At 43.6% G+C, this 26,441-nt stretch overlaps 1 protein-coding gene across 1 annotated transcript in view; it reads left to right on the top strand.

Annotated features, from left to right (window-relative positions):
* LOC126278511 (uncharacterized) overlaps positions 1-26,441 on the top strand; it is a 718,457-nt gene that overhangs the window by 309,324 nt on the left and 382,692 nt on the right. The window lies entirely within an intron of this gene.

The following is a 26,441-nucleotide window of genomic DNA, read 5'->3' as shown; positions in this document are numbered from 1 at the left end:
ACGGCGGATGCGTACCTCGGAACTATTTTCCATCACGTGGTTTGATGTGTGAAAATAGTTCCGGGATCTGCAGCTACCACTTTTTATGTTTATGTGGTCTGGTTCTGGCACCTGGTGGCCGCTGGTGTCTTTGTTGTGTTGTTGTTGTTGTTGGTGGTGGTGGTGTTGTGGCTGTTCATTAATACTTCCTGTCGGTGTGCCTGCAATGCGGGCAACCCGCGGCTGCACGTTGTCAGTTTGGTTGCTGATACTGTAGGCGCCGTGATGTCTGGTGGAGAAGGCCACAGCACAGGTAATGACACAAAAACTGAAGCCAGAACAGCAAGGTCCCATGTTTGAGTTAAGTTCCAGCACACAGTTTTAACCTGCCAGGAAGCTAAACATCATTTCACGCTCCGCTGTAGAGCGAAAACTCTGTCTGAGACTGTGGCTAATCCATGTCCCTGGAGTAACCTTTCTTCCTGAAATGCTAATCCTGGGGGGCTATGCAGGAGAACGTCTGTGAATTTTGAGAGATAGGAGATGAGATTCTGATAGAGGTAAAGCCGTGAGCGGGGAGTTGTGAGTCACACTTGAATAGATCAGTCGGTAGAGCACTTTCCGTGACAGGTGAAGGTCCCAGGTCCGAATCCCGGTGGAGCAAACCGTTTTAATCTGCCAGGAAGTTAGAAAGATTGCATGACTGCGGGTACAAGACTGTAAGTTTTCATAATAATACTGTATCAGTTGTCCAGATAGGTCTTTGTGTTGGTTATTCAGGGCTCATTCACCCAATTCTGCCTGTCGTGACGTTTGCGACACGTAACATTCTACCATTGTTTACCCTTGTTGGCAACAACGCATGCATTTTTCTGCCAGGAAAAAGCTGGAAGAGGACGGTGTGTAGTTGTTGATTTACTGAAGACTTTTTCTTAATGAGATTATGTCATGGAATAAGAAGTAAGTACAATTTTCTGAAGTTTTTGTACCGCATAGCTTTCAAAACTTTTGTTTAATTAGGTGCTGAAATTTATATTATAGGTTAGCCACAAAATGCAGTTCATTTTTATGGTTCCAAATCCAAAAGGTGGTGTCTCCTTCTTTCTCAGAGGCCTGCTTGTGCACGATATCCTGTCTGCTCTGAAGGAAGAGGAAGCAGATGCAACGGATACATTTATTGAGCCTCCTGAAGCTAATGTAGAGTCGGATGAAAATTCTGAAGAAGTTTGGCTGTAGGGGGTGGGGGAAGACAGATACTCTCGAACCAAGGCAACTTCATACTGGTGCAGAAGCGTCATTGACCAACAGAAATAGTTGAGGTGGTACACCTGAGACTGACTACTCTCATGACGATAAACCAGGAAATGTCATTTCATATGAAACACAAAAGCTACAAATCTCGAAAACTGTAGTAAGAGATTAGAGGAGTGAGGCTCTGGAAAGTGATTACTTTTATTTCCTGAGAGTGATCACAGTAAATACAAAAGTTTGTCTCCAACTCAGTGCTTTGAACTGTTTTGGAGTGATGAAATAATTAAATTTCTCAGTACTGAATCTACAGAATAAGCTTTGTTCAAGAAGTGCCCAGCTCCCAAAATAACACATAGAGAGATAATAGGTTTTCTAGGGATTTTAGTTCTATCGGGCCATAATCTTCTACCTAGCAGAATATGTTACTGGTATTTATGGTTGGACATGAGAAATGAAATGGTGCACAAGATGATGAGAAGAGGCAGATTTGAAACAATTATGAGATTCATTCACTGACGTGATAACACACAAATCAATGTGAACGATAAGATGTGGAAACTTCATCCGTCAACAGGTATGTTAAGAAAAGCGTTTTCTTTCCACTTTCAGCCTGAGTTAGCTTTGGATTGTGATGAGAGCAGGATAAAGTATTTTGGCAGGCACGGATGCAAACAATTTCCGTGAGGTAAACCCATTACATGTGGGTACAAAACATAGTGCCTGAACACAAGCATTCAAATATTTTCAAATATAGCAAGCAACTGATCGTCAAAGGAATGAAGTGTACGAGAAAGCATTTGGAAAATGTGCTGCACCTCTGATTCAAATGATCGATTCAATTACAGATAAAAATAAAAATATGCCCTAGAGGTTTTATTTTGACAATATGTTTACATTGCCAGTATCGTTGGTTCACCTAAAAGAATGATGTTATTGTGCAATTGGCATTATTCGTGAGAAACGTCTGCCTGATGAACGTCAACTTATACCCACTAAGTCAATGTCCAAATGGAATAACAGAGGAGATTTTAATTACAATAGCAGTAACGAAAGTGGAGTGATTAATACCAGATGTCTAGATACTTTTGCGGTAACGATCAATCCAGAGAGCTTCTTGAGTCGATATACAAGTCAAGAGAAGAAAATAATACTTAAACCGCGACCATATGTTATTGGAGAATACAACGAAAATAGGAGGCGGGGGAGAGGGAACTGGCCGAATGGAAGAAAATGTAGCGTTGTGTAGAGTCAGCAAAAGAGGAATGAAATGCTGTTGGCCAACTTTTAGTTGGCTACTGGACGTGTCTATACATAACGCGTAGCTTGTCTACATAAAGACGGGTATGAATATGAAACATCTGCAGTTTCAGCACTACATTGTGAAATGTTACCTGACATGCAATGGAACAATCCCTAGAGGTTCTGATCGCCCTGCAGGTAATCAATATTGTTGCATGACGCAAGATATGACGAAAAAAATCCTCTGATAACTATGGTGTCACAGAAAGAAAAGATGAACCTGCGCTGCAGAAAACTGCAAAAGAACTCCAAGAACAAAGTGCTGCAAATGTGATGCTGGATTGTGCATAGAGTGTTTTATACCGTATCGCAGAGAATGAATGCTGTCGCCTAAACACAATGTAAATGATATAAACTGATTTATTTCATTTATTGTCTTGTATTTCACTTAAAATGTATGATCTGCCTAGAAAGACGTATGTGTTACACCCTCTTTTGTTTAAGTTAGTAATTACTTCTTGTTTAACTTGTTGTAGCACGTTTGATTAATGACTATGAGCAAATAAATATCTGTTTTGTCAAATTCCAAAATGAAAATTAAATCAGGCATAAATGGGGAGAAATCAACAACGACAATGACAGTAGTAATAACAACAATGCATGCACATGACTGTATTATTATACTACGATATTTTATACGTCATAACAAGAAAGCACATTTCGAAACCTAAGAAAAAACCTGGGACCACAGTGCGTGGGCGGTGAGTTCAGACTAAAGATTGACGGAAACATCAAACGGTACACAAACGTTCACAATGACGTTAAAATAAGAGATTATAATTTTATAGTCTCTTAGACTGAATGAAACAAAAGTTATATTTCGTGGAAACTGGAGAGAAGCAAAAGCAGACATTTAAATTGATTAGGAAACTAAAAACTAAAATGATCGAAAACAGGCAGTGATCACATAATGCTATCCATCATCTTCTTCTTCGTCTTCTTTTCTTGTCGCATATTCCCGTTTCTCTCCAGGGTCGTCATCAGTCTACAGGGTGTGACTAACATATGGGTTACCTCTGGCGAAGCAAAAGTGTTCAGACATACATATGTTCATTTCTTTTACTTTCTTAGTTAATGACTCATTTTTGCTGTTACACGTTTGCTTCGTTTCTGCCCTTTTTCTCAGCTTGTTTCTACAGGTATTTTCCTTCTGTTTTCCTCGATAGTCAAGGCCTCATTTTGCTCTCCAAGCAGGAATTCTTCCAAAACAGCGTGTCCCAAATTAATGTGTAGGTCGTGGGGCAGCAACATGTCGGCTTTGACGATCTCCTGAACTCCATCTGTTCGATTACTATCTTTTTGGTGTACTACAAGGACACAGTGTGTTCAGGATCTATTGCGAACGTTGACATGCTGCACGACCATTTTCAGCAAGGATTTCACCAGATACAGAAGACACCTGGACTATGGGAGCGATTAAGACAATGCATGATGCGTATTTTAGAAGTTGGTGTTGGTACACATTTTGAGCATTTCACTTATCCATCGGAACACTACATCTGAAGGAAAAATTGCCTGTAGAAACAAGCTGTAAATTTGAAAATGACAGAAATGAAGCAAACATATAACAAAAAAGTGTATGTTATTAAGAAAATTAGAAATGGTTCAAATGGCTCTGAGCACTATGGGACTTAACTTCTAAGGTCATCAATCCCCTATAACTTAGAACTACTTAAACCTAACTAACCTAAGGACATCACACACATCCATGCCCGAGGCAGGATTCGAACCTAAGACCGTAGCGGTCGCGTGGTTCTAGACTGTAATACCTAGAACCTCGCGGCCTCCCCGGCCGGCTAAGAAAATAACAAATTGACCATATGTGTATTGAAGTTTTTACTTCTTTTTGAGTCCTGTTTCCATTCCCAGTTAACATATGTTAGTTAACCACTTCTGCGTTGGTTCTGGAATTTGGTGGTTCCATGCCTTTCGTGACGCCAACACGCACAGTAAGAAGAACTTTGTCTACATCATCTGGCTACGTCTAGTGCTGTTCCATATTCGAGTGTTATGACGTTTTCTGTTTTTTCGTAGTGTATACCTCAGCCGAAACGTTGTTACCATTCCGGTCTATTCTGATGTGGGAGACCACCTGAAAGCCACATTCAGATGCACCGGGTCAACAGCCAGCGCCGCTAATCCGCGAGGCGAATTTGGTTCGGAGCAGGCTCGCCTTCCTGTATCCCGGAACTGGATACGTTAGCGCTCTTGGCTATGAGGGCGAGGGTCAGACAATAAAGAATGAAAACCAGGAAACTGTATCTATCTAAGGATCGGCAATAGCATGTTGCCCAGGGGAAAACTGAGTTAGACGACTGAAGGAATTTTGACTGTAGCTAAAAAAGAAGCTCGTAGCAAAAGAATGAGAGACTCATACACACAAAGGATAGCCAAATAATGTTCATAAAAGAAGGAAATGACTTCATTCGCATATAATAACGATATAAGTTCAAGTTATTGTGACAATAAACTGCTGTATCTGATGTGCATCTCGAACATCGGTCTCATGTAAACGGAGACTGATGCTGTATCTGACATTTCTAGAAACGCTGCAGCTGGAACAGCCAGCAGCTTAAGTCTGACAAGAGAATAATACAACAGGTATCATCTACTTCCAGAGTCATCCTATGACTGCTGGCCTCCATAACTACATTGCAAACACTGTCACCCAAGCGCAGTAAAAAAAATGCCACTAAGGAAGAAAATGGGGAAAAGGCCACGGAGCTTGTATCTGCGGACAGCTACGACAACTTGACCGTCAACACCATCTTCTATAATTATAAGAACAAAGCGGTCACAGTGATAAAGGGGATTAGGAGGAATATACTCGCAAATCGTAATATTAAGTCAGCGACATGCGATCTAAGGTAGAAGGGAGACGGAATGGGAGAGTGACAAGCGAGAATGTATCCCAAACGAGAAGAAACAACCTGCTCGTAGTAGGTGTTCCATTGGCGACATGCACAAATGTTGCATTAAGCTGCAGTTCCTACCATGCTTCGAAGTACAAAAGGTAGTAATAGGACATAGGAAAGGAATCCCAATAAAAAGCAACCAATTAGGTCAACGTTAAAAATACGTATTATTCATGGTAAGTGAGCAACAAAACATACCGTCAAACTCTACTAGGTGTTGGTAGCGAGTCTGGTGTTATCTACCCTACCAGCCCTGGTGACAACATTAAACACAAATAATAATAATGCACTCTTCCAGCGGTTTTACCGGTGTGTACGCGTACGAAGTTACATTGACATCCGGCCGTGTTTCCTGGGTGTTGCAATTTTTGTGTATGTGTGAGTGTATGTGTGAATTCCTATGGGACCAAACTGCTGAAGTCATCGGTCCCTAGACTTACACACTAATTAAACCAACTTAAACTATGAACAACACTCACCCACCCATGCCCGAGGGAGGACTCGAACCTCCGGAGGCAGCGGGTAAACAGTCCGTGACACGGAGCCTGAAACCACGCAGCCACTCCGCGCGGCTACTTTTTTTTGTCAAGAAGTGTGTTTTATCGGAGTTGACTATCAAGTATGAAGGGAACTACCCATAAATTTCGTATATCATTATTATAATCAGTAGCAGATTCACCATCACCCCGTTAAACTTCTAAGAATAAATTAAACAATAAAACTAAAACGGTCACCATTTTATTTAGAAGAGACAGCGATTCGTACTCATTATACAGTAAGTAGATATTGCCGACATTACACGTATAAACGCCCCTAGAAGCTTTCATTTCGAGTATCAGACTGTTTCCATTTCCGTCTCTCTCTCTCTCTCTCTCTCTCTCTCTCTCTCTCTCTCTCTCTCTCTCTCTTCTCTCTCTCCGTGGCGGAGACTTCTTTGCGGGTCATTGGGTTATAAATATCTCCATACGAAGCCAAACGTTTGGAATAGAGGAGATACAGATCTATTTCGAAGGTCAGGTCATGCACCTTTGCCATTTTTTCGACCGATGTGACACCAGGAGTACTGATATGTTGAAGAGGCACATTTCTGTGTGCTTATTTTGGTCGCTTCCGCTTCTCTTCCCTCTGCGTACGATTCGATAATTTCATATACTGAGAATAAGTCAGTAGTTTGACTGATTCCCAACAGCCGATCACGAAGATCTACGTCTTTTTCCAGATTCAGTTGCACATCATGTGTTAAGCCGATAAAGCTGTTTTCAGCTGTGGCGGTGTAATTTGATATTCGCCAATCCCACTGCATCGCTCCACATCGCTTTAACTAGGTGACATAATGAATGACGATAGGGGTGGGCTGAAATAGGGCAATGAGAGATCGTCAGTACCATATTCTGCAATCAATTCCTTTCCCACACCTCCTACAGAAAAAAAATGTTGTTTGCGAATTGGCTTTGCTATAGACATAAGACAGGGGAAGGAAGGAAGGAAGGAAAAAACGAAGAATAGTATAATAGGCGTTGACGTCGAGGTCATCAGAAATGAAGCACAAACTAGGGAAGGATGGCAAGTAAGCTAGTCAAGTCAGGTCCTTTTCTAGGAAATAATTGCAAAAGTTTCATAGGAGATTTAGAAAACCCAAGAAAATCCTAAGTCTGGATGGTTGAAGATAATTATAACGGCCGTCTTCCCCGATATATGTCCAGGGTGCTAACTCTGCGCCTCCGCCCTCGGTACAGCCGGTAAATAACACGTGTTGTTGGTTTTATTGTGCGCTTCAGCCACCCAAATTCCCCTGTCGTCTCAATAGAATCGCCGCCACAGAGATCTCAACATTTTTTTAGACTCAGCAGTATAGGGGTTATTAACAGCTTTCGTTCTTGTCAGTTACAGTGATTAATTCTGTGTGAGAGACTAAACAAGTTAAAACACCGACAACCCCCATACCATTACTGATAACCCCGTATCAGAAAATAAGATCTCTTTCGTAATCATCCTGACGTTACCAGCAGAAGGCTAAGAGGGGGGGTTGTTTTGGGGAAGGAGAATAGACACCGAGGTTATCGGACTCATCGGATTAGGGATGGACGGGGAAGGAAGTCGGCCGTGCCCTTTGAAAGGAACCATCCCGGCATTTGCCTCGAGCGATTTAGGGAAATCACGGAAAACCTAAAGCAGGACGGCCGGACGCGGGATTGAACCGTCGTCCTCCCGAATGCGAGTCCAGTGTTTAACCACTGCGCCACCTCGCTCGGTGAAGGCTAAGAGGTACAAAAGTTATACGAGGACATGGAACGGGTAATTCAGCTTGTAAAAGGAGATGGTCATTTATTAATTATGCGAGACCGGAACGCAGTAGTACTAGAAGGAATGGAAGAAAGAGTTACGGAAAAACTTGTGAGTTTTAGTACAGATAAGAGAGGAGAAATACTGAGTCGTGCAATAAATTTCATTTAGCAACAGCGAATACACTGTTCAGTATAGCAAGAGGAGTACTTAGACTTGGATAAGGCCTGGAGATATGGAAATAAAACCCTCGAGTTTCTAAAATCAGATATTGTAGTATGAAACCTATCCAGGAGCAGATGCAGACTCAAATCTCAATTTAGCAGTGATGAAGAACAGGCTGAAGTTTAAGAGACTCGGCCAGAAGAATCAGTGCGCAAAGAAGTGTGATCCTGCAGTAATGAGGAGTCATGACATGCGTTTGAAGTTCTGTGAGGCTACAGGTACTTCGATTGCGAAGATGAAAGTAGGCAGTTCACTTAAAGAGGAAGGGATGTCTATAAAAAGGGCAATCGTGGAAATTGGAGAGACACACAGCTGAGAAAAAATCTTGGTAGCATATGAAATACTTCACTTGATCGAAGCAAAAGGAAGCTAAAGATGTTCAGATCCAGAAACATAAGTCAGTTCGGAACGAAATAAATAGGAAGTTCAGGGAAGCTAATGTATGAAAGAAAATTGTGAAGAAATCAGAAAAGAAATGATCATAGGGATGACTGATTCAGCATACAGGAAAAACAAAACATCTTACAGTAAAATTAAAAGAATATGCGTCAACATTACGATGTGCAATGCGAATTACACTGTTATGCAGAGGGAAGAGAGCGGGTAGGTGGAAAGACTACGTTGAAGACTGCTAGGAGGAAGGGGATTTGTGTAATGACGTGGTTGAGGAAGGAGAAAAATTAAGGTTTAACTTCCCATCGACAATTAGTTGATTAAATACGGAGCATAAGTTCGGACAGGGAAGTAAATAGACTGTGCCCTATCGAAGGAACCATCCCGAAATCTGCCTCAAGCGACTTAAAGAAAAACCTAATTTACAGTCGTGTGTGCATTTTAAACGTCGTTCTCCCGAATGCGAGTGTAATGGGCGTGATTGAAGGGAAAATGAGAGTTTACATGGAAAATATAGGGCATTCAGAGTCTTAGTTTAATAGAGCTTTGGACGACCTGCGACCTAATAAGGCAGAAGGGATGCATAACATTCTTTCGATATATCTGAAATCACTGGGGAGAGTGGCAATCAGATTACTATGTTAGTGTGCAGGATCTATGAGCCCGGACATGTACCATCAGGCTTAGGGGAAAATATCATCAAACCAATCCCCAAAGTAGCAAGGGCAGATATACGTGAATACTATGCACTGTCAGGTTAACAACTCCTCCATCCAAGTTGCTGACCAGAATAATATATTGTAAAATGAAAAAGAAAGTTAAGGATTTGTTAGATGAAGACCATTTGGCTTTAGGAAAGGTAAAGGCACCAGAGTAGCAGTGATAAAGTTGATTTATAACGGAAGCAGGACTTATGAAAAATGAAGAAGCGTTCGATAGTGTAGAATGATGCAAAATATTAGAAATTCTGAGAAAAATGAGACTTTGTAGGGAAAGGCGGACAATATACAGTATTCACAGAAGGAACCATATGAATGGAAGACCAAGAATTAAATAATCGTGTTAAAAAGTATTGAAGACAAGGATGTAGATTTTCACCTCTAGTGTTCAATTTGTACATCGAAAAAGCAATGAATGGTATAAAAGAGAATCTCAAGAGTGGGATTAAAATTCTGGGGGAAAATATCAGTGAAAAAATTCGCCGACGATATTATATTGACAGTGGAAACGGAGAAAATTTACAAGGTGTATTGAATGTAATGAACAGTCTAATAAGTAAAGAATATGGATAGAGAGTAAATATAATAAAGACGAAAACAAGTAAGAGTAGCAGAAATGAGATTAGTGGTAAACACAAAATAAAAATTATGTATCACGAAGTAGGTGAAGTTACGGTTTTCTGGTATTCTGCTATTTTGGAAGCATAATAACATATGACGAACGAAGCTAGGAGGACATAAAAAGCATATTAGAACACTCAGTGTGGGGATACCTGGCGAAGAGAAGTCTGCGGGTGTCAAACATTGGTCTTCATCTCAGGAAGAAATTTCTGTGAACGTTCGTTTCGAGCACAACACTGTATGGTACTGAATCATGGACATTGAGAAAAACAGAAAGGAAGAGCATCGAAGTGTTTTACATGTGGTGCAATAGAAGGATCTTGATAATTAGATAGGCATATAACGAAAGCTGAAAACCGGAACAGAAGAGAATCGAAGCATTTGAGATGTGGTGCTATAGACGAATGTTGAAAATTAGGTGGACTGATAAGGTAAGGAATGAGGAGGTTCTACGCAGAATCGGAGAGGAAAGGAATATGTGGAAAACACTGATAAGCAGAAGGGACAGGATGATAGGACATCTGCTAAGACATGAGGGAATGACTTGCATGGTACTAGAGGGAGCTGTAGAGGGCAAAAACTGTAGAGGAAGACAGAGATTGGAATACGTGAAGCAAATAATTGAGGACGTAGGTTGCAAGTGCTACTCTGAGATGAAGAGGTTAGCACAGGAAAGGAATTCGTGGCGGGCCGCATCAAACCAGTCAGTAGACTGATGACCAAAAAAAAAATAACGAAAGAGGCTCTCTGCAGAGTCTGTGGGGATAGGAACATATGGGAAACAGCACAAGAAGAAGAGACAAGAAGATAGGATACGCATTAACACACTGAGGAATAACTTCCATGGTACTAGAAGCAGCTCGCAGGTAAAAACTGCATGGGGCTAATCCCGTGCGGCTTAAATAAGATAACTAACTCTAGTGAGAGGATACGCTTCTTGAAAACTCGCTGTCAGCTTCCACTGTAAGCACACCGGAAGTTCTGGCACTGTATGGCGGTATGATGCTTGAGACAGTTTAAAAGCTGCAATTACGATTAAGTTTTCGCACTCATTCCTATAACACGATCGTCTGATGAAACAAGGCAGTTCGGAAAATCATTTATAACTACAAAGAAAGTAAATGTAATAGGCAGACTGTTTGGTAACTATAAAAGGCAGTAAAATGAAAACAAGACATATGTAAAAACGGAAAGTAAACTGTTTATTATTTCACAAAAGATCACCATAACTGTTAATACATTCCAACCCACAATAACACATGACAGCCAGTGCCTTCACGGAAAAATATTTGCTATTGCCTACGTAACAATTAATGTACCCACGGGCACAGCTCTTCGTCAGAAGAAAATCGTCAGCCACAGATGTCTTTCTTCAGTGTTCCAAATATGTGTAAATCGCACGTGGACAGATCAGGATCGTATAATGGATGTGTAAAGGCTTTCCAGCGAAACGTCTGCAGCATACTCGAAAGAACCTTGGCAACGTGTGGGTGGTGTCTTCGGGCGAAGAGGGGCGCGCCTGGGTACAACCATAGTGACATAGGCAACCTCAAGTGTTTTTCCATGAAGACACTGACTGTCTTGTCTCACAGTCGGATAAATGTATTAACATTTGTAGTGATTACTTGGGTACTTTCTTCCATCCATCTCGTTTGTGTCTGACTGCCCCTTGTACATGTGGTAATGCAACAGACATAAAAGTATTGTTTGGTGTAACTTTCTTTAAAGTGGAAGCGAAGTAAATAATATGTTTCAAATTTTACGGCCAATTTTATTATGTAAACCATTTAATTAACCAAAATTGCATAAATCACTTTTATCCAAGACAGATTTAAACAAGTTATTCATATCATTGATATGAATACCACATTTTCATTTTCGTGGAATATGTATGCAAGTCTTATACATAAAGATGAAACATATATTCTACAGCAACTGTTGCAGTGCTGCTTTTCAATTTCACTAATTTGCATCTAAAGGCAGTTCAGACTTTATATAAACGTAGTACAAGGAAAAGTACAGCAAGAAGAAGCTAAAAGCAATTCAGCTGTTTTATAAAAGATTTTCTTGTGGATACAATTTGGACGCACATATTGTTTACTTTTTTGTATCTATACCTTTTTTAAAATAATGAATTCCTCTCTAATGTAAATAATTGAAATTACGTTTTCATAATGGTTGAGCCCTGCTTCATTATTTGTACCATGGAGTACTTCTCTGTATTTCGCCACAGTAAATCATTCTTAAATAATAAAAAGGATAGCTCACTCAGTACATTACTTCCCTGCGAAAGGCAAAGACGCTAGATTAGAGTTCCTGCCTGGGACACAGCTTAATCCACTAGGAAGTTTTGAAACATTTGTGTTTGCCCCCAGTTACTGGGAAGTTTTATCAACTATTATTTGTTATGTAGTCACTACTATTTACAAAAAAAGAATCAAATACATATCCTATGTATTAAACACGAGCTGATTGCTATGTAGCCCAAACGACCCCCAATGCCTTATTACATCATGTTCCAACGATCGATACACGGGTCATCGGGAATCACTTAACCTTGTCAGAAGCTCTTGAATTATGCGTAAACGCTTCGAGACACGTTTTCAAGTTGTCCCTTCCCCTGAGTTTTCAAACTTCCGTCAGTATTTATGGTATTACTAATTTGAATATGTTGTGTCTATTCTTTCGAATAGGTCCGAAAGAATAGACAGCACGTGGAATCCGCAGCTGTGATACAGATAATGTAAGTTGAAGGTAGACGGAGGAGAAAGGAAAGGAAAGGGGAGGAATTGTTGACGTCACATGCATCGGGACTTTCTGCAGAATCTATGGCAACGAGTAAAAATGTGTGCGGGAACAGGACTCGAACCCCGAATCTCCTGCTTACTAGTCAACTGTGGCAGCCACTTTCCATTTTTATAAATAGGAACCTTCCTGGCACCGAGAGGTAGAGCTGGGGGCAAAGAAGTCAGCGTATGCAACCAGAGGTCTGGACACAACGTCCCCTTCCCCCCTGCAAGAACCAAGGAAAGGGTAGGGAACGTGGAGTGGAGGTATAATGAACATCAATTTATTTATTTATTTTAAATTAACAGTAATACTACCGAGAATATTAGAAAACCAGCGTCGCTAGTAGAAGGGCGCAGCAAGACGTCAGACTCACTGAGCTTATTGACGTGTAGTTTTTCCGAGAATAACATTCCGATGACCAGGGAATACATCGGTTCTAAGTACGGAAGAGACGGGGATCAACTCCTCGTGACAGGAACACTCCAACTCTGGGGAGGATTAAGAAAGACACTATAAAGGAAATAAGAGAAAATTTGTCTGTATTTTGGATTGCCGACAAGTGCACAAAGGCGTTCATTAAGGAACTGCCAAAAATCAATGATACTTTTCTCCCCAATAGCAAACAAATAGTGAGCTACGTGCTCACAACTAAACTTCATAGATCGTCTTCGCTTGCGAGAAGTATTCCGGGTCCGAAAAGAGGAGCGGTTGAGTAGATATCTGGTGAAGAGTCTTACGGGCAATTAGGGACAACATCTGTCGCAGCCATAGCCAGACACCTCTTGCCAATCTGCACACCAGACGATGCTCGTCTGTCTCCAAAATATCACAGGCGGTGTGTCTGCGAAGTGAATCCCGTGAAGACGTGACCGGCATACTTGCTTCCCATTGACAGTAAGGTACCATGTAGGCAGGATGTCGCTATCAAGATGAGGAGCGCACACCGATCGCCAAACTGCACGCCAGTCGACCTGAGGATGCTTCCCCTCAATCACACTTGGTGACTTGTGCTGCTGAAGGAAGCCATAGTTCGCCTTCGTGGATGTCAAGTGCACTGGTATTATCGCAATACGGACGTAGTTCAGGTCGAGGAAAAAGTGGCGGTAATAAAAGAAGGGCTGCGGGACGTCCGAAACCGGGATGAGTGCTGAGAAGGAGAGAGGTGCTAGGGCCTCCAGCAAATGGCTGGTAAGGCACGTAGGACTAAGGCGCCACAGCGTCATGTGAGAGCCAATGATTAGGGGTACCGATCTGTCAGCCACAAGATACAGACCTAAACCGCCCCTGCAGTGCGTGAAGGTAAGGGTCTTGTACCTTATTTTGAACAGCAAGCCGTGGCAAAAGTTAACCCAATGTCGCTAGTATGCGGTTTTCCCACTGATGGCGGAGTTGGAAGTGTCTCCGCCACGTGGTGGATACCCGACACCTTATAGATATTTACATATTGTGTCCGTTTCAGAAGACCGTGTGCTCGTAAATGGTGATTTGAAAGCCCTTCTCGTAGTTGGGAAAGTTTATGACGGCACTTAAGGGCAATCGTGCGCCTAAAATCACTTGCGAAACCGAGTCCTACGCATCGGATAGTATCAGCTACAAGAAAAGGAGCAGCGCAGTCCGCAGGATGGCATGCACCTATAGCCTTAGCACTTGATTTGCGGATATTAAGACAACTGTTCCAAGTCGACGTAGGTGGTAACCCATGCCAGTGACTCCCTGATATCAACATCGCTAAGAAAAACGGCGATAAGATGACATGAATAAGCAGTGCAGATCAGTACATGGTCACCGAGAGACGTCAGAGAGAGGCGTTGACGGAGACCGCAGAGCAACGGTTTCATGGCAAGAGCTTACAACATGGCAGAGAGTGCGCAGCCTTGACGCACTAATAAACGGATCGAGGTGGGAGGACTGAGATGGCCATTGTAAAAAAGGAAATTGATCGTGGGAAACCACGAACCGAGCCGTGCGCTTAAGCCGCGCAGCCAGTAGGCGGTTAAAGACCTTTATGTGGGCTCAAAGGGCTCTGAGCACTATGCGACTTAACTCCTGACGTCATCAGTCGCGTAGAACGTAGAACTAATTAAACCTAACTAACATAAGGACATCACACACATCCATGCCCTAGGCAGGATTCGAACCTGCGACCGTAGCGGTCGCTCGGTTCCAGACTGTAGCGCCTAGAACCGCACGGCCACTCCGGCCAGCTACCTTTATGTCACTGTTGAGTAACGTCAAGGGGCGCTAATCGCTTACCCATAAGGTACACCGAGGTTTGGGTATGGGAATGAGGAAGCCATCGAGGAACGCGTCTGGAATCGGCAAGAAAGGTGACATATTTCAGTTCACTCTGGCGCCAGAAGGGGACAAAATATGCGATAAAACCCCAGCGGGAGGCCGTCAGGGCCAGGCGATCTGTCAGTAGAACTCACCTGGATAGCATCATGAACTTCGTCTTCTGTAACGTCAGCAAGCAGATCCATCGTTGCATCCACTGGAACCCACCCAGAGGAGAATCTGGAAACCGCCATAATGTTGACAGTGTGGCCACGTTGTTCAGAGTACAGCACAACATAATGTGCGTGGAGGGCAGAGCCTATATCCCTTTGGGTCAAACACCGCCCGTCATCGGTCTTACGAACTTTAATCAAATTCCTCGGACGGTGGCGTCGTTCCGCTATGACATGATACATGGATGGACGCTCCTGCACTAAACAGTCTGATTATAGCTCCTTCAAGGTGGCACCGAGAGAGGGATGTCATCGGTTACCTTGGCAGGATTCACCATCACCTGGCGCTCTGGCGAATACAGGATCATAGTACCTTCCCCGACAACTGTTAAACGGAACTACCTCCCGTCCGTAATCCATCAAGGCCTTGTGGAGGGCAGACTTTGCACAGAGCACCCACCAAGGCAAGGCAGACTGATACTCATCACAGAGTCGAAGACAAGCTATCCACATGGTCTCCGGTAGTCGGGTGAAGTAAGGTGGACCGTATTCAGTTTCAATGTCCCACGGCCACAACACAACCTTTGGCGGAAGAGATTGATGGCGGAGGTATATGCGTCACGGTCAGTGAACGCAACTGGCGAGACTGCAGCAGCTTGCACCCCAGAGACTATATCGAGCGAGATGTAAAGACGATTGAGGTGGCTGGGTCGTGACAAGCGTAAACCCTGGACGATCTCCAGGAACATGCTCTCAAGAATCCACAACACTGATGTGCTGGAGAATTGTCACTATCGCCGCGCGCTGACAGTGACGTGCTAGTTGGTCTTTGGATGCCTGGGTGCAGTTGAAATCGCCTCCCATGATCATAGCATCCTGCCAACACAGGAAGAGATGCATGACTGTCTCTGAGAAAAAGGTGTAAAGTTCAAGGCGGCGACCCAAACCAGATGGCGCGTAGGCACTGATGATTCTGATGCCACTAAACGTGACAGCCATACCTCTGGCATCAGGGAGATAGCGGACGCATAAGAGATATATGCTGTAAGTCCATGTGAATCACAGAAAGTTGCATGGTGCACATCCTGAAGAAGAGCAACTTCAACTTCGGCAAGATACAGCATGTCATGTAGTGAACTCAGTTTCTAGCGTACGTTATTGATGCTGACATTGGTCTTGGCTGTGCGATAAGACTGGACAGCTGCCATCGACAGGAAGATGGGCCACTTAAAAACGAGGACGTACTTGTTAGGCCCCTGTGAAAGGGAGTATCACTGTGATGGGCAGGGAGCCGATCCTGCCAAGGGGAATCCATCGCTCATTCCTCCATAATGTCCATCCTCAGACTCGGCGTCGTCCGCCCTGGAGACAGACGTCTCACCAGGCCACTTCAGTGGAACACTGTCAGAGGTGTATTCACAAGTAGCGTCAGACACAAAAAGGCGCTGGCGGGGGAAGGTCTGTGTCTGGAAACGGATGCTGACTGGAGATGGACGCAGGGAAGGATTTCTTGTCGTCAATTGTCAGGGCGTCAGAGGACAGTGCACCGTCAGTAACGGGGTTGTCATCCTGTACACACATCCGATGGACACGGTCATTATAAGGAGTACGGAGTGGTCTTTTCCGTTTCCTCGGCGACCGTTTCTTCCTAACATGCTATCGTCCGACATATGGCAGAAAAGTGGAGGTCGGTTTAGCTCCATGATCAGCAGACATGGGGTCGAGACAGACAGCTTGCGCCTGCTGACGGCCATCATTCATTTGTATTACCTCCGGCAGTTGTGTAGGAGGGACAGACGAACCGTCCATCGCGTCGTCGAGAGGAGTCGACGCCGGTACCGACTGCTTCAGAGGAGGCGTAACAGGCAGCACCGATGTAAACGCGCAAGGCAGAGGTAACCCAGTGAAGAAGAGCGACACCTACGATCGGCATCTGAACCAGTCTACGTTGAAGACATTCAGAACGGACGTGGCCTTCCTGAACAGGTGCGCGACTGGCCATCGTACATGACAACAGCACTACAGCCGGCAATAACCAAGTAGGAAGGCAAGTGTTTCTGTAGTTTTTATCTGACGGGCAGAATCGAGGACACGATATGTTTCGAACGCCTTCCACGTTTCAGGAATGTGACTGATGGCATTGCCGTTATTTAAACCACAACGTCCGACGGTTTTTCAAACCTGAATTCTAAAACCCGCAACGTTCGGAGGCGAAAACTAGCGTGATGAACCACGACAGGGTTTGAGACTTGAGAGCGTTAGCGTGGTGTCACACAACGTCAGCACACCGCTTGTCATTCGCCAACTTTATGTGCACAGTAGTACTGAGGCTCGGAAAATGAATTCCGAGAACATCTCGTGGCGCGAAACGCCTTTCATCACACAAGAAACGTTCTACTCCATATGCCTTCGGTCGTTCGTGATCCAAAGGCAAAGTTAGTTTAACTGTAGTTTGGCGGTAAGAAAACGCCATGACGGTCGATGTAGTCACACTCCGAAATAAGCCGCTATGCAGAAGTAAACAAACGAGCGCTCGTTCGCAACAGCAGAACAGACGAGACGGAAACAAGGCGTGCGCGCCTTACCACTGCCGGAGGCGGACTATGCCATTGAAACACAGTGTTCATTGCAATTTGGACATGTTCAAAAGAACAAACACTATGCGCTTACGTAACTGATTCTCGCCGATGGGAAATAAATGCACTACCTTCAGCGCGGATGCTGAATTACGTTTGACCTCCCGTAGGAACCTCAAATTAGCGCTCATGGAGGACATGGACGGAGACTTTGGATAAGTGATGCTAGGTGGGAATCTAGATCGGTTGAGATAACCCACGTAACTGCAATAAACACTCTGTCCGCATGGCGTAGTGGTTAACGAAACTGCATAGTAAGCAGGAGACCTACGCCGCGCTGAGTTTCAGCGCGGTTTGAAGCGTCGCGTCACGGATTGCGCAGCCGCTCCCACCGGAGGTTCGAGTCCACCCTCGGGTATGGGTGTGTGTGTTGTCCTCAGCGTAAGTTCGTTTAAGTAGTGTGTAAGTCTAGAGACCATTGACCTCAGTGACCCGTTACTTATTTTCAAAGAATATTCTTAAGAATTTATTTTATGTACTAGCGATTCATCAAGAACATTAACATATTTAATCACGCTATGTAAACATGGAAGTAGTTGCCAGGGAGTAACTGATGCAATCATAACCAAATTCCTTTTAACAAATGGGAATTTTATTCACTTTAATAGTGAATAGAGCATTTTGTAAAAGAAACAGATTTAAAATTATAATCAGAAAGCTCAAAATATCAAAGTTACCATTTATTCATATGCAGAAAGAAACAAGTTTTGACGGTATGAGCTTTCGGGAACACAACCTTGCCGCTCCCTTTTGACACGTACGTAGTTACGACCGCTCACAACAGCCTCTGAAAGACTACACTGTCGCAAATCTGCAACACACCAGATAACTTTAAGAGTTTAACAATTTACACAAGCACACAAAATATGCACCCCCCACCCCCCCCCCCCCCCCCCCCCACCACCCCGTAGGAGGGATGGAAATGGTACAAAACACTGTTAAAAAATAACCTTGCCACCGAAGGTGCAACTTGATTTTAACTTCTAAGAAAAGTCTTACGTTGAAAGGGTGGTAACTTTATATAGTAAAATGATCATTTAAATAAAAGTCCATGAAATACAATCTTACATAAAATTCTACAATGTTGACCAAACAATATTCAAGATGCTCTACAGTACACAGATACCGCCTCTCAAGATCATAGCCAATAATATCAAAGTTTCCAAAGATCAAAACATATTTCAGGTATTCGTCCGTTACACACCTAGCAATAAATTCGTTAACACACCAAATCCGACAAACATGGCAGAGGCAGCTACTTACGTACGGTAGATTAATAGGGAGATTACCAAACAACCCGAACCGCAGGTTGCCCTAAGCCACCCTTACTCCACAAGGGAAAAACGGACCGCCCAATTTATAAACAACCATCTTCCCGCGGGTGGACCAACGGAGAAGAATGGTGGGATGACCCTAAAGCAAAACGGCTGGTGACCTCGCCATGAAAACAAGTAGAATTTAACTAGAGTAAATGAAACAACGTATCACCAATCACTTCTAATAAACTGAAATTTCTGGCGAAGACCTGGCGCAGCACTTCCAAATCGCTCTCCCGAACCGTCCGCTGGCAGCCGCTTCAACAGACGCAGGAAGGCCCGCCGATCTGCCGTCTCACGGCGTCGCAGCTCGCACCGGCCAGACTGATGTCGTGGGTTGACTCCTGTTGCTCTCGTGTCGACCGCGAAGTGACTACCCCTCGCTATACGCCGCGGCCCACTGGACTCACATGGCGGCCTCACATGCGCCGCTCAAGGCGAACAAGTCATCTTGTGCCTCACTGCGCGACCGACCAACCGATCGATCCAACAGCCAATGACCCTTGTCTGAGCAAACTCGAGCAGACTGGCGGCTTAACGCGCAGACTCAGATGCTGGAACTAAGCCCCGACTGAGCGACCACTCGCTGAGTTCTCTTACTGGCGGAGTGCAAATACTCTCATTTTGCCAGCTTTAAAGACTGATCCGAACGACAGACATACTAGCACTCCGAACGACACACAGACACTAATCGCCTAACAAATGCGGACGAGAGACAGACTAGCAAACTGGGGACGAGAGACTGACCCAGACTGAATGAATGGAGACCATTTTTTTTTTTTTTTTTTTTTTTTTGTCATCAGTCTACTGACTGGTTTGATGCGGCCCGCCACGAATTTCTTTCCTGTGCTAACCTCTTCACCTCAGAGTAGCACTTGCAACCTCAATTATTTGCTTGACGTATTCCAATCTCTGTCTTCCTCTACAGTTTTTGCCCTCTACAGCTCCCTGTAGTACCATGCAAGTCATTCCCTCATGTCTTAGCAGATGTCCTATCATCCTGTCCCTTCTCCTTATCAGTGTTTTCCACATATTCCTTTCCTCTCCGATTCTACGTAGAACCTCCTCATTCCTTACCTTATCAGTCCACCTAATTTTCAACATTCGTCTATAGCACCACATCTCAAATGCTTCCATTCTCTACTGTTCCGGTTTTCCCACAGTCCATGTTTCACTACCATACAATGCTGTACTCTAGACGTGCATCCTCAGAAATTTCTTCCCCAAATTAAGGCCGGTATTTGATATTAGTAGACTTCTCTTGGCCAGAAATGCCTTTTTTGCCATAGCGAGTCTGCTTTTGATGTCCTCCTTGCTCCGTCCGTCATTGGTTATATTACGGCCTAGGTAGCAGAATTCGTTAACTTCATTGACTTCGTGACCATCAATCCTGATGTTAAGTTTCTCGCTGTTCTCATTTCTACTACTTCTCATTACCTTAGTCTTTCTCCGATTTACTCACAAACCATACTGTGTACTCATTAGACTCTTCATTCCGATCAGCAGATCATTTAATTCTTCTTCACTTTCACTCAGGATAGCAATGTCATCAGCGAATCGTATCATTGATATCCTTTCACCTTGTATTTTAATTCCACTCCTGAACCTTTCTTTTATTTCCATCATTGCTTCCTCGATGTACAGATTGAAGAGTAGGGGCGAAAGGCTACAGCCTTGTCTTACACCCTTCTTAATACGAGCACTTCGTTCTTGATCGTCCACTCTTATTATTCCCTCTTGGTTGTTATACATATTGTATATGACCCGTCTTTCCGTATAGCTTACCCCTAGTTTTTTTCGGAATCTCGAACAGCTTGCACCAATTTATATTGTCGAACGCTTTTTCCAGGTCGACAAACCCTATGAACGTGTCTTGATTTTTCTTGAGCCTTGCTTCCATTATTAGCCGTAACGTCAGAATTGCCTCTCTCGTCGCTTTACTAAAGCCAAACTGATCGTCACCTAGCGCATTCTCAATTTTCTTTTCCGTTCTTCTGTATATTATTCTTGTAAGGAGCTTCGATGCATGAGCTGTTAAGCTGATTGTGCTATAATTCTCGCACTTGTCAGTTCTTGCCGTCTTCGGAATTGTGTGGATGATGCTTTTCCGAAAGTCAGATGGTATGTCGCCAGACTCATATATTCTACACACCAACGTGAATAGTCGTTTTGTTGCCACTTCCCCTAATGATTTTAGAAATTCTGATGGAATGTTATCTATCCCTTCTCCCTTATTTGACCGTAAGTCCTCCAAAGCTCTTTTAAATTCCGATTCTAATACTGGATCCCCTATCTTTTCTAAATCGACTCCTGTTTCTTCTTGTATCACATCAGACAAATCTTCACCCTCATAGACGCTTTCAATGTATTCTTTCCACCTATCTGCTCTCTTCTCTGCATTTAACACTCTTAATGTTACTACCGTTGCTTTTAATGTCACCAAAGGTTGTTCTGACTTTCCTGAATGCTGAGTCTGTCCTTCCGACAATCATATCTTTTTCGATGCCTTCACATTTTTCCTGCAGCCATTTCGTCTTAGCTTCCCTGCACTTCCTATTTATTTCATTCCTCAGCGACTTGTATTTCTGTACTCCTGAGTTTCCCGGAACATGTTTGTACCTCCTCCTTTCATCAATCAACTGAAGTATTTGTTTCCAACTCGTGATGTAATTGCTTGGAAGACATTTAATATTGTACATCAATCTAATAAACCGTATGGAGGAAGTTATCTTTCTAGTGATGAACCACTGGTTTTAAGAAGTCGTATTTGTCGTAAACTTGAAAGTTCAGAATCTGTATATGTATGGTGTTAGAGTGGTGGTTCCTTGGGTAATGATTGCAATGTTCAAGGAGATATTATGTTTTATTATTCTAATGTTTGAGACTAATAAATCTATTCTTTTCCTTTATTACCCCTCATTTTTTTTTTTTTAAAAAAAACCTACACATTGATCTTGTCAAAAGCCGAGAAGCGATTCTTCTTGGTGTTGTAGCCCTCAGGGGCACTCTGGGATGCTCTCTGTGTGAGGCACCTCTGGGTGGACCTTGGGAGGCGCGAGAGGGGAAGGTGGTGGGGTGTCGGCAGGCGTCTCTAGTTTTAGCGAGACGCCAGCCGCGCGAAAATCAAGATGACGTCATCCAGCCCTGGCGCGTCTATAAATAGCGCGATTCTGGGAGATGACGTCAGTCAGCATACATAGCATTCCTTAAATGCACGTGAACAGGCAACCTTTCCTCTTTCCCACCAGACGGAGACACCAAAGCTGCGATTGCCACAGCGGCGCCACCGCCAGATACGGAGGGCGACTTCTTCACGCTACGCGCAGCGGCGCGCTCTTCAAAACGGCTCACTCAGCAGTTTGGTTCCTTAGAAATTCACACACATTTGAATATTTCAGCAGGAGGTCAAAGTTTCGAATCCCGGGACGGCACACATTTTCATTCGTCCCAATGCAGCAAACGTCAACAGTTTCTTCCATTACCTTTCCTTTCTCCACCCCCCCCCCCCCCTTACTTCTCCAATTTACATTGACAGGATCTCTCTTGTGTGAGTGAGCTTCCGTTCCACGTCATATGAGGTACCCAGCATCCTACAAATCGGATTTTATTTGCCATTTCATCAGGAGAAACTTGAATTGTGGTTCACCAACAGGCCGTGCCTACAATGATTTTAAGCTTTTTTCAAAAATGTTCAAATGGCTCTGAGCACTATGCGTCTTAATTGCTGAGGTCATCAGTCCCCTAGAACGTAGAACTGCTTAAACCTAACCAACCTAAGGACATCACATACATCGATGCCCGAGGCAGAATTCGAACCTGCGACCGTAGCGGTCGCTATGCTCCAGACTGTAGCGCCTAGAACCGCACGGCCACATCGGGCGGCTAAGCTCATTTGCTCATCAACAGTTTTCAGTTATGGTGCTTAGTCCACGTGGCCGTTGGCTTCGCTCTACTTTTTCTTCTTTCATCAAAAATCTCCCACAGCATTTCAATACTTGTATTAAGTCATTTCTACGTAACGTGTGACGACGATCGCTTAAGATAGCTGCCAATAAACAACTGTAGTACCTGTTTAACTCTTTCAATAAAATTGTTAGAAGTACACTGTACACGCTTATCAGCAGCCATTCGTATTGATTAAATTCCCTATTATTTTGCAGAAATTCACGAGACTCGTCGAAATAACGTCGTACGTGAAAGTCCAGCTAGTCTGGTTTAGAATTCTACGATATTATGACAAGGTTGTCCAAGTTTTCTTATCCCATTATTGCCTCCTACAAGTATTTAAGATGTCGTACGGAAATAATATTCTTAATAATAGACCTACTATTTCTGTCTCCTTTACAGATGATTTACTTCACCACAGTAAAATGCCCCCGTCCGCAGAAGTTATACGAAGCCGGGAAAGGCAAATTACGATCTCCTCCCAGGACGTCACGAACGTCTGCGCAGCACGCAACGCCGCCTTCACGACAGGGGGCGCACACATCACACGGTTGGTCGCTTGTTCCCTGTCCTCTGACGTCACTACTCGGTGGTAGGTGGTCCGTTGAAGAGAAAAAAATTACAGGCAGTACCTCCTGGTGAACCCCGGTCGCACGCCAACCGGGCATAATGTGCAGTCAGAGCTTTGCGCCACCATGTAAATTGACGCTCGGTGCCAGAACACCACTACCCATCTCACATGCTGTCGGTGTCATTTTACAGACCGAAACCGACGTAAAAACTACGCCTTTCTGTTCAGAGTTCCTCGTACCGGCAAAATATCACGGTGTTACGGGTATCACAATATTCTGCTACTCTAGACGGAGTCCCGCACCATTTCAAAGGCTCTTTCGCTGGATGTTCTAAAAGTTAGCCACGCGGGAACAGCCGAGCGGTCTAAGGGCGCTTCAGTCATGGACTGTGCGGCTGGTCCCGGCGGAGGTTCGAGTCCTCCCTCGGGGCATGGGTGTGTATATTTGGATAATTTAGGTTAACATTATGACAAACAAGCTTAGGGACTTATGACCATAGCAGTTAAGTCCCATAAGATTTCACACACATTTGAACATTTTTCTAAAAGTTCAAACAAAGGTAATTACTTTAACTGTGAGAGTGCAACCTACTAAAAACATACAGGTACACGTTCAGCTGAAAAGCAAAATATAAAATTACTAAATAATAAAGAAATGCGTATGGTATGAATGGCTGCGAGACCCCCAAGGGCAGGTTCAACCGCCTAATTGGAAAGATTTTCCCTGTCAAACGCTCCTGCACGCACCATTCCTCCACGAGGTATGAGAACTGAATGCGTAAGTGTATCTGTTAAGTGTAGGTGACTGTAATGTTTGCGTGTGTTGCAAAAAGTTCGTTTTGGAGATAACGAGAGAAGGGAATGGGTGAATCCAGGTGGCGAGAAATAACATACTCCTCTCTCTCTCTCTCTCTCTGTCTGTCTGTCTCTCTCTCTCTCTGTCTCTCTCTCTCTCTCTCTCTCTCACACACACACACACGCACGCACACTCTTTTTTATTTTAGCTTTGAGTTACAAGAACCCTACAACCAACAACGGTTATAAAGTGCCAAAGAAACATAATCTCAAAAAAAGCAGAATAGCACAATATTACGAAGTTAACACATAAACACACTCTTAAAGTAAAATAAAAGCGCAATTAGACAAATGTCAGGCAGCCGACGGTAGTGATGACAATGAAGTTGGAGCAGAATTACAAACAGCATTATACATCAACATTATGAAAGGCATTCATATGCTCTTATAATAAAGGACAAAATATGAAGGGGCAAGCTTCGAACATCATACAATAAGTACAATAATAGCTGAAGAATAGAATTGCAAGCCACATCATATAACATTGTGGGAAGTGCAGCGTACAGGCAGACGTATTTAAAATAAACGAGAAACTCAAAATGACAAACACAATACAACTAATGGTACGTACAATAGTGCCCCTAGAACAGTGATATAAAATGCAAAAGAGAGCAATAACTGATTCAAATAGAGGTTTGTACGCACCGGATTACGAATCGGGCTGATACCATTCGAAAATGAAGATTTCGGCAATTCGTAAATTGAATTTGGTGCCGGTGGCTTTCAAATAGTTTGTGCCCAAGTTAAACATTTTATCAAAACGGTGGGGTAAAACAGGAACACTTGTAGGGAAGGTCTAACCTTACACAACCAATGTCTTTACAAGTCTGATTGTGCAGTCGTGTACTTGGAACACGCTAATATGATGTGCTTAAAATCCTTACTGGCGCTGTGTACTTATCGCAGTGTCAAACGTGATAATCTGCAACCGATATATGTGCGTCGGGAAACAACCGTTTCCCGGCCTCACGCGAATGACAGGAGTCACATGAGATCTAGGAGGGTGCAACGAGGCGAACCATGGTCAGAAAGAGATGTTCGGTTCAATAGCCGCCGGTGGCCGGAGTACTGAGACAGATGCTGTTCACAGCTCCAAGAGTGGTAAGCAGCCTTCCGTACCATCTATGTGAGATCCACATGATGGATCGGAGTAGCAGGTAACTGCCATTCTGTAATACTCCTCTTGGCAAGGCGGTCAACAATTCTGTTATGAAGTATGGCATGATGTCATCCAACTCAGAGCCTACTCCTGTCGAAGAGCACCAAGGTAACTGCCGAGCTCTCTATCCGACGGACGGATCGTCATCAACTGTGTTACGTGCCCTCTCTTCATGAGACACCTACATCTGCGTCTACATCTACGTGATACTCTGCTATTCAAAATTAAGTGCCTGGCAGCGGGTTCAATGCACCACCTTCAAGCTGTCTCTCTACCGGTTCATTCTCGAATGGCGAGCGGGAAAAACATGTACTTAATTTTTTCTGTGCGCGCCCTGATTTGTCTTATTTTATCGTGATGATCATTTCTCCCTATGTAGGTGGGTGTCAACAGAATGTTTTCGCAATCGGAGGAGAAAACTGGTGATTGAAATTCCATGAGAAGATCCCGTCGCTACGAAAAACGTCTTTGTTACGATGATTGCCACTGCAATTCACGTATTATATCTGTAACACTATCTCCTCTATTTCGCGATAATGCAAAACGAGCTGCCCTTCTTTGTACTTTTCCGATGTGATCCGTAGTCTCACCTGATACGGATCCCACACCGCACAGCAATACTCCAGAATACGGCGGACAAGTGTAGTGTAGATCTGTTGCATCTTCTAAGTGCTCTTCCAATGAATCGTAGTCTTTGGTTTGCTCTACCCACAACATTATCTATGTGATCTTTCCCATTTCGGTTGTTTGTAATTGTAATCCCTAAGTATTTAGTTGCATTTACAGCCTTCAGATTTGTGTGACTTACCGTGTAATTTAAATTTGGCGGATTTCTTTTAGTACACATGTAACTTCACACTTTTCTTATTCAGGGCCAATCGCCACTTTTCGCACCACACAGATCTTACCTACATAATTTTGCAATTCGTTTTGGTCATCTGATGACTTAACAAGACGGTAAATGACAGCATCATCTGCAAATAATCTAAGAGCGCTACTCAGGCTGTCTCCTACCTCGTTAATGTAGATCAGGAACA

The sequence above is a fragment of the Schistocerca gregaria genome, chromosome 6, assembly GCF_023897955.1.
Source record: "Schistocerca gregaria isolate iqSchGreg1 chromosome 6, iqSchGreg1.2, whole genome shotgun sequence".
Lineage (NCBI taxonomy): Eukaryota > Metazoa > Arthropoda > Insecta > Orthoptera > Acrididae > Schistocerca > Schistocerca gregaria.
The sequence above is the reverse complement of the archived record's forward strand: the minus strand, read 5'-3'. Positions and strand labels throughout refer to the sequence as shown.